The sequence below is a fragment of the Salmo trutta genome, chromosome 2 (genome assembly GCF_901001165.1).
Source record: "Salmo trutta chromosome 2, fSalTru1.1, whole genome shotgun sequence".
NCBI lineage: Eukaryota > Metazoa > Chordata > Actinopteri > Salmoniformes > Salmonidae > Salmo > Salmo trutta.
This window is the reverse complement of record NC_042958.1, coordinates 39,437,568-39,445,946: the sequence shown is the minus strand read 5'-3', so window position 1 is coordinate 39,445,946 and position 8,379 is coordinate 39,437,568. Positions and strand designations below refer to the sequence as shown.

Here is an 8,379-nt window from a genome sequence, read left to right as displayed (position 1 = left end):
TTTTACATTAGCATGTGACGTTCAGAACTAGCATACCCCCCGCAAACTTCCGGCGAATTTACTAACAATTTACTAAATTACTCACGATAAACGTTCACAAAAAGCATAACAATTATTTTAAGAATTATAGATACATTACTCCTCTATGCACTCGATATGTCCGATTTTAAAATAGCTTTTCGGTGAAAGCACATTTTGCAATATTCTAAGTAGATAGCCCGGCATCACAGGGCTAGCTATTTAGACACCCACCAAGTTTAGCCTTCACCAAACTCCGATTTACTATTAGAAAAGTTTGATTACCTTTGGTGTTCTTCGTCAGAATGCAATCGGACAACGTGGTTAGATTAAGGAGATGTTTATCTTTCAAAGGGTGTAAGATAGTTGTATGTTTGAGAAATTTGAATTATGACATTTAATTGTTTTCAAATTTGGCACCCTTGATATTTCATCTGCTGTTGATAGGGTGTACCAGGGGTGGGAGGCTTTGGAAGACCCACTGCGACCAAGCTTTAACTTCCTGACTGATGTCTTGAGATGTTGCTTCAATATATCCACAGAATTTTCCTTTCTCATGATGCCATCTATTTTGTGAAGTGCACCAGTCCCTCCTGCAGCAAAGCACCCCCACAACATGATGCTGCCACCCCCGTGCTTCATGGTTGGGATGGTGTTCTTCGGCTTGCAAGCCTCCCCCTTTTTCCTCCAAACAAAACAATGGTCATTATGGCCAAACAGTTCTATTTTTATTTCATCAGACCAGAGGACATTTCTCCAAAAAGTGTGATCTTTGTCCCCATGTGCAGTTGCAAACCATAGTCTGGCTTTTTTATGGTTGTTTTGGAGCAGTGGCTTCTTCCTTGCTGAGCTGCCTTTCAGGTTATGTTGATATAGGACTTGTTTTACTGTGGATATAGATACTTTTGTACCCGTCTCCTCCAGCATCTTCACAAGGTCCTTTGCTATTGTTCTGGGATTGATTTGCACTTCGCATCAAAGTTCGTTCATCTCTAGGAGACAGAACGCGTCTCCTTCCTGAGCGGTATGATGTCTGTGTGGTCCCATGGTGTTTAAACGTGCGTACTATTGTTTGTACAGATGAACGTGGAACCTTCAAATTGCTCCCAAGGATGAACCAGACTTGTGGAGGTCTACAATTTTTGTCTGCGGTTGCTACGCACACCTCTAGAAAGAGGGAACGCAACACCCTGCTACAACTTAACTCTCCGTGTTGTGAAAAAGGTAGGGAAGTGTAGGTGTGAGCAAGGATGACAAATAGGCAGAGAATACCGTTAACAGGGAATTTATTCCTTCACGCGGTAAGGTTGGGGAAAAGGGGCTGGACGGAACCAAAGCAAAGAAACTAAATATCAAAGCCCCCTCTTCTACCTTACCTGCCTACCCACTACTTACCTAACTAGCACCACCTGGTGCACTAACCAAAATACAGGGGATGGTCCGCCCAGGTCTTTCCTAGTGTGCATAGACAATAAATTACTATGGGTATATGTATGCCCGCGGGCCTCTTGCCTAAGCACTCCCTAGGTGCCTTCCCCTTCCCCCCTGGGAACAAAGGAAACAGAATAACAAACAATTACACAACTAAACTGAGAAAACCTCAGGACATTAAAGAAGCTCTCTCTCTGAGCAACAAACTAACACAGAACATAAGGTTTCTCAGCAACAACCAACTAAGTACATACCAAATTCTCTTTCTGAGAAACAACCAACATATATAACCCTCTGCCATCAACCTCCTCTCTCAGCTAATATCTCTCAGCTAATATCTCTCAGCTAATATCTCTCAGCTAATATCTCTCAGCTAATATCTCTCAGCTAATATCTCTCAGCTAATATCTCTCAGCTAATATCTCTCAGCTAATATCTCTCAGCTAATATCTCTCAGCTAATATCTCTCAGCTAATATCTCTCAGCTAATATCTCTCAGCTAATATCTCTCTGTGTCTCCTCCTCTGAGCAACAGCACACTGGCTTATATAGCTTTAGGTGGGGTTGTTAATTGGAGACAGCTGCGTCCTGACGAGGGGGCGGGGTCAGCTCTCCAATCAGCAATGGGGCCGACCTATCAGCTGCTTGGAGAACTTCAGGAAGCCATTACCTGAAACACACTCACAAATATACAAACTACAACACAGAAACTGGGGAACGTAACAGCGGTCTTGGCTGATTTCTTTTGATTTTCCCATGATGTCAAGCAAAGAGGCACTGAGTTTGAAGGTAGGCCTTGAAATACATCCACAGATACACCTCCAATTGACTCAAATGATGTCAATTAGCCTATCAAAAGCTTCTAAAGCCATGACATCATTTTCTGGAATTTTCCAAGCTGTTTAAAGGCACAGTCAACTTAGTGTATGTAAACGTCTGACCCACTGGAATTGTGATACAGTGAATTATAAGTGAAATAATCTGTCTGTAAACAATTGTTGGAAAAATTACTTGTGTCATGCACAAAGTAGATGTCCTAACCGACTTGCCAAAACTATAGTTTGTTAACAACAAATTTGGGGAGTGGTTGAAAAACTAGTTTTAATTAATGACTCCAACCTAAGTGTATGTAAACTTCCGACTTCAACTGTATATCAACGAATTGGCGAGGGCACTAGAATAGTCCGCAGCACCCGGCCCCACCCGAATAGAATCTGAAGTCAAATGTCTACTGTTTCCTAATGATCTGGTGCTTCTGTCCCCAACCAAGGAGGGCCTACAGCAGCACCTAGATGTTCTGCACAGATTCTGTCAGACCTGGGCCGTAACAGTAAATCTCAGTAAGACAAAAATAATGGCGTTCCAAAAAAGGTCCAGTTGCCAGGACCACGAATACAAATTCCATCTAGAAACCGTTGCCCTAGAGCACACAAAAAACTATACATACCTTGGCCTAAACATCAGCACCACAGGTAACTTCCACAAAGCTGCGAATGAAGTGAGAGGCAAGGCAAGAAGGGCCTTCTACACAATTAAAAGGAACATAAAATTTGACATACCAATTAGGATCTGGCTAAAAATACTTGAATCAGTTATAGAACTCATTGCCCTTTATGTTTGTGAGGTCTGGGGTCTGCTCATCAACCAAAAGGTCACAAAATGGTACAAAACCAAATTGAAACTCGGCATGCAGAATTCTGCAAAAATATCCTGTTGCCACAAGAAAAGACAACCAGTGAAGAACAAACACCATTGTAAATACAACCCACATTTATGTTGATTTATTTTCCCTTTTGTACTTTAACTATTTGCACATCGTTACAACACTGTGTATATATATATATGCTCAAAAAAATTAAGGGAACACTTAAACAACACATCCTAGATCTGAATGAAAGAAATAATCTTATTAAATACTTTTTTCTTTACATAGTTGAAAGTGCTGACAACAAAATCACACCAAAAAAAATGGAAATCCAATTTATCAACCCATGGAGGTCTGGATTTGGAGTCACACTCAAAATTAAAGTGGAAAACCACACTACAGGCTGATACAACTTTGATGTAATGTCCGTAAAACAAGTCAAAATGAGGCTCAGTAGTGTGTGTGGCCTCCACGTGCCTGTATGACCTCCCTACAACGCCTGGGCATGCTCCTGATGAGGTGGCGGATGGTCTCCTGAGGGATCTCCTCCCAGACCTGGACTAAAGCATCCGCCAACTCCTGGACAGTCTGTGGTGCAACGTGGCATTGGTGGATGGAGCGAGACATGATGTCCCAGATGTGCTCAATTGGATTCAGGTCTGGGGAACGGGCGGGCCAGTCCATAGCATCAATGCCTTCCTCTTGCAGGAACTGCTGACACACTCCAGCCACATGAGGTCTAGCATTGTCTTGCATTAGGAGGAACCCAGGGCCAACCGCACCAGCATATGGTCTCACAAGGGGTCTGAGGATCTCATCTCGGTGCCTAATGGCAGTCAGGCTACCTCTGGCGAGCATGTGGAGGGCTGTGCGGCCCCCCAAAGAAATGCCACCCCACACCATGACTGACCCACCGCCAAACCGGTCATGCTGGAGGATGTTGCAGGCAGCAGAACGTTCTCCACGGCGTCTCCAGACTCTGTCACGTCTGTCACCTGCTCAGTGTGAACCTGCTTTCATCTGTGAAGAGCACAGGGCGCCAGTGGTGGATTTGCCAATCTTGGTGTTCTCTGGCAAATGCCAAACGTCCTGCACGGTGTTGGGCTGTAAGCACAACCCCCACCTGTGGACGTCGGGCCCTCATACCACCCTCATGGAGTCTGTTTCTGACCGTTTGAGCAGACACATGCACATTTGTGGCCTCCTGGAGGTCATTTTGCAGGGCTCTGGCAGTGCTTCTCCTGCTCCTCCTTACACAAAGGCGGAGGTAGCGGTCCTGCTGCTGGGTTGTTGCCCTCCTACGGCCTCCTCCACGTCTCCTGATGTACTGGCCTGTCTCCTGGTAGCGCCTCCATGCTCTGGACACTACGCTGACAGACACAGCAAACCTTCTTGCCACAGCTCGCATTGATGTGCCATCCTGGATGAGCTGCACTACCTGAGCCACTTGTGTGGGTTGTAGACTCCGTCTCATGCTACCACTAGAGTGAAAGCACCGCCAGCATTCAAAAGTGACCAAAACATCATCCAGGAAGCATAGGAACTGAGAAGTGGTCTGTGGTCCCCACCTGCAGAACCACTCCTTCATTGGGGGTGTCTTGCTAATTGCCTATCATTTCCACCTGTTGTCTATTCCATTTGCACAACAGCATGTGAAATTTATTGTCAATCAGTGTTGCTTCCTACGTGGACAGTTTGATTTCACAGAAGTGTGATTGACTTGTAGTTACATTGTGTTGTTTAAGTGTTCCCTTTATTTTTTTGAGCAGTGTATATATAGCTCCTTTGGAACTTTTGAGAGTGTAATGTTTACTGTTCATTTTTTATTGTTAATTTCACTTTTGTTTATTATCTATTTCACTTGACATTGAAGAGAGAGAGAAAGAGGTAGTGAAAGTGACAGTAGTCATTCTGCTGAAATGCATACATCTACAGTCCTAATGTGCCTCTACTTCCCTCTTTCCTCTTTCCGCTCCCCCCTCTCTCTCTCCTCCTTCCCCTCTCCAACTGTGACCAAGCCACCAACAGCATCATTAGCATATGTAAGGGGAAAGAGGGAGTGTGTGAGTCAAGGGTCCAGATCGTGACTTTCAGCCTTATCAGTCTAACAGGACAGAAGAAAACCTATTGTTCCTGAAAACAGCAGGGTTCCACCTCATGACTGTGAATTCTGTGTAATGGCAGCTAGAGCCGGCTGCTTTGGAGGCAGGAGCAGCAGGACATACAGGAATCCACTGGAGCAGCAGGACATACAGGAATCCACTGGAGCAGCAGGACATACAGGAATCCACTGGAGCAGCAGGACATATAGGAATCCACTGGAGCAGCAGGACATACAGGAATCCACAGAAGCAGTAGGACATACAGGAATCCACTGGAGCAGCAGGACATACAGGAATCCACTGGAGCAGCAGGTCATACAGGAATCAACTGGGGCAGTAGGACATACAGGAATCCACTGGAGCAGTAGGACATACCCAAATCCACTGTAGCAGCAGGACATACAGGAATCCACAGAAGCAGTAGGACATACAGAAATCCACTGGAGCAGCAGGACATACAGGAATCCACTGGAGCAGCAAGACATACAGGAATCCACTGGAGCAGCAAGACATACAAGAATCGACTGGAGCAGCAGGACATACAGGAATCCACTGGAACAGCAGGACATACAGGAATCCACTGGAACAGCAGGACATACAGGAATCCACTGGAGCAGTAGGAAGTACAGTAGGTAACACTGAGCTACAGAGACTATAGTATATTAACTGAAGTCCCAGGAGGTAACACTGAGCTATAGAGACTATAGTATATAAACTGAAGTCCCAGGAGGTAACACTGGTAACACTGAACTACAGAGACTATAGTATATAATGAAGGCTTATGAAGGCTTATATAAAGGAGGTAGAGACTATAGTATATAAACTGAAGTCCCAGGAGGTAACACTGAGCTATAGAGCTTTGTTGGGCCATTAAAACATTAGTAGGGCCTTTTAAACGTTAGTAGGGCCTTTAAAACGTTAGTAGGGCCTTTAAAACGTTAGTAGGGCCTTTAAAACGTTAGTATGGCCTTTAAAACGTTAGTATGGCCTTTAAAACGTTAGTATGGCCTTTAAAACGTTAGTAGGGCCATTAAAATGTTAGTTTTAGTTCTAGTTCAATTTAATTCGTTCTATTTACATTTTTGCCTACTGTTTTTTTCCTAGATTTTTTTTTCTCAGTTCAGGTTTTCAATTTCCCTATTTTTTTCAGTTTTTCACACTTTTTTAAACCACAAAATTGTATTTTCTGTGTTCACAACAATGCTTAAACCACATCAGGGGATACATTTTGTGGTCTGGGAAAAATGTAAGAAACTTCCATTTTTGAGTGTAGTTGCCCTTTAATTCAGTAAGCATGCCATGCCCTGCACTGTTGTTTGGTTAGCTTTATTGTGCACAGTAAGGGAACATGTGATGATGATGTATTCCATACACAGTGATTCACATTGTAGCCAATGGAATGGGTGGAATACAAGGCCAGCAACACTATTATTCAGAGCCCCATGAAATAACTCCATACAGATGTTCTACAGACCCTAGGGAGTTTTCCCTACAATACTTTTCCTGTGGCACCCAGAATAGTTATTGCTCTAAGTCAATGTGCAGTGAATTGCATTGGTGGCATTTATGTGACCTTGGAACATATTTTAAAAACACACATTTAAGGCAAATGTCACTTTAATATGGAAATATATGATTCATCATTAAGGTTTAGACAATTATTTTTTATATATCTTGAATAAATAAAGGTCCCTGTCTCCGTCCCTGTCTGTCTCCGTCCCTGTCTGTCTCCGTCCCTGTCTGTCTCCGTCCCTGTCTGTCTCTGTCCCTGTCTGTCTCCGTCCCTGTCTGTCTGCGTCCCTGTCTGTCTGTCTGCGTCCTTGTCTGTCTGTCTGCGTCCTTGTCTGTCTGCCTGTGTCCCTGTCTGTCTGCGTCCCTGTCTTCCTGCGTCCCTGTCTGCCTGCGTCCCTGTCTGTCTGCGTCCTTGTCTGTCTGCATCCCTGGCCCTGTCAGCCTGTCCCTGTCTGTCTGCGTCCCTGTCTCTGTCTCCATCCCTGTCTCTGTCTCTGTCTCTGTCCCTGTCTCTGTCTCTATCCCTGTCTCCGTCTCCGTCTCCATCCCTGTCTCCATCCCTGTCTCTGTCTCTGTCTCTGTCTCCATCCCTGTCTCTGTCCCTGTCTCTGTCTCTATCCCTGTCTCTGTCTCAATCCCTGTCTCCATCCCTGTCTCTGTCTCCAACCCTGTCTCTGTCTCCATCCCTGTCTCTGTCTCTGTCTCTGTCTCCATCCCTGTCTCTGTCTCCATCCCTGTCTCTGTCTCCATCCCTGTATCTGTCTCCATCCCTGTCTCTATCCCTGTCTCTGTCTCCATCCCCGTCTCTGTCTCCATCCCTGTCTCCATTCCTGTCTCTGTCTCCATCCCTGTCTCCATTCCTGTCTCTGTCTCTGTCCCTGTCTCCATCCCTGTCTCTGTCTCCATCTGTCTCCATCCATGTCTCTGTCTCCATCCATGTCTCTGTCTCATCCCTGTCTCTGTCTCCATCCCTGTATCTGTCTCTGTCTCTGTCCCTGTCTCCATCCCTGTCTCTGTCTCCATCCCTGTCTCTGTCCCTGTCTCTGTCCCTGTCTCTCTCCCTGTCTCTCTCCCTGTCTGTCTCTATCCCTGTCTCTGTCTCCATCCCTGTCTGTGTCTCTATCCCTGTCTCTGTCTACATCCCTGTCTCAGTCTATATCCCTATCCCTGTCTCCGTCCCTGTCTGTCTCACTGTCTCCGTCCCTGTCTGTCTCCCTGTCTCCATCCCTGTCTCTGTCTCCATCCCTGTCTCTGTTCCTGTCTCTGTCCCTGTCTCATCCCTGTTTCTGTCTCCATCCCTGTCTCTGTCTCCATCCCTGCCTCTGTCCCGGTCTCTGTCCCTGTCTCCATCCCTGTCTCTGTCTCCATCTCCATCCCTGTCCCTGTCTCCTTCCCTGTTTCTGTCTCTGTCCCTGTCTCTGTCCCTGTCTCCATCCTTGTCTCCATCCATGTCTCTGTCTCTGTCTCTATCCCTGTCTCCATCCATGTCTCTGTCCCTGTCTCCATCCATGTCTCTGTCTCTGTCTCTATCCCTGTCTCTGTCTCCATCCCTGTCTCTATCCCTGTCTCTGTCCCTGTCTCTGTCTCCATCCCTGTCCCTGTCTCTGTCCCTGTCTCTGTCTCCATCCCTGTCCCTGTCTCTGTCTCCATCCCTGTCTCTGTCCTTGTCTC

General features: G+C 45.8%; 1 protein-coding gene across 1 annotated transcript in view; it reads right to left on the bottom strand.

Annotated features, from left to right (window-relative positions):
• LOC115163089 (signal-induced proliferation-associated 1-like protein 2) overlaps window positions 1-8,379 on the bottom strand; it is a gene marked incomplete in the record, with an annotated part of 359,029 nt that overhangs the window by 298,760 nt on the left and 51,890 nt on the right.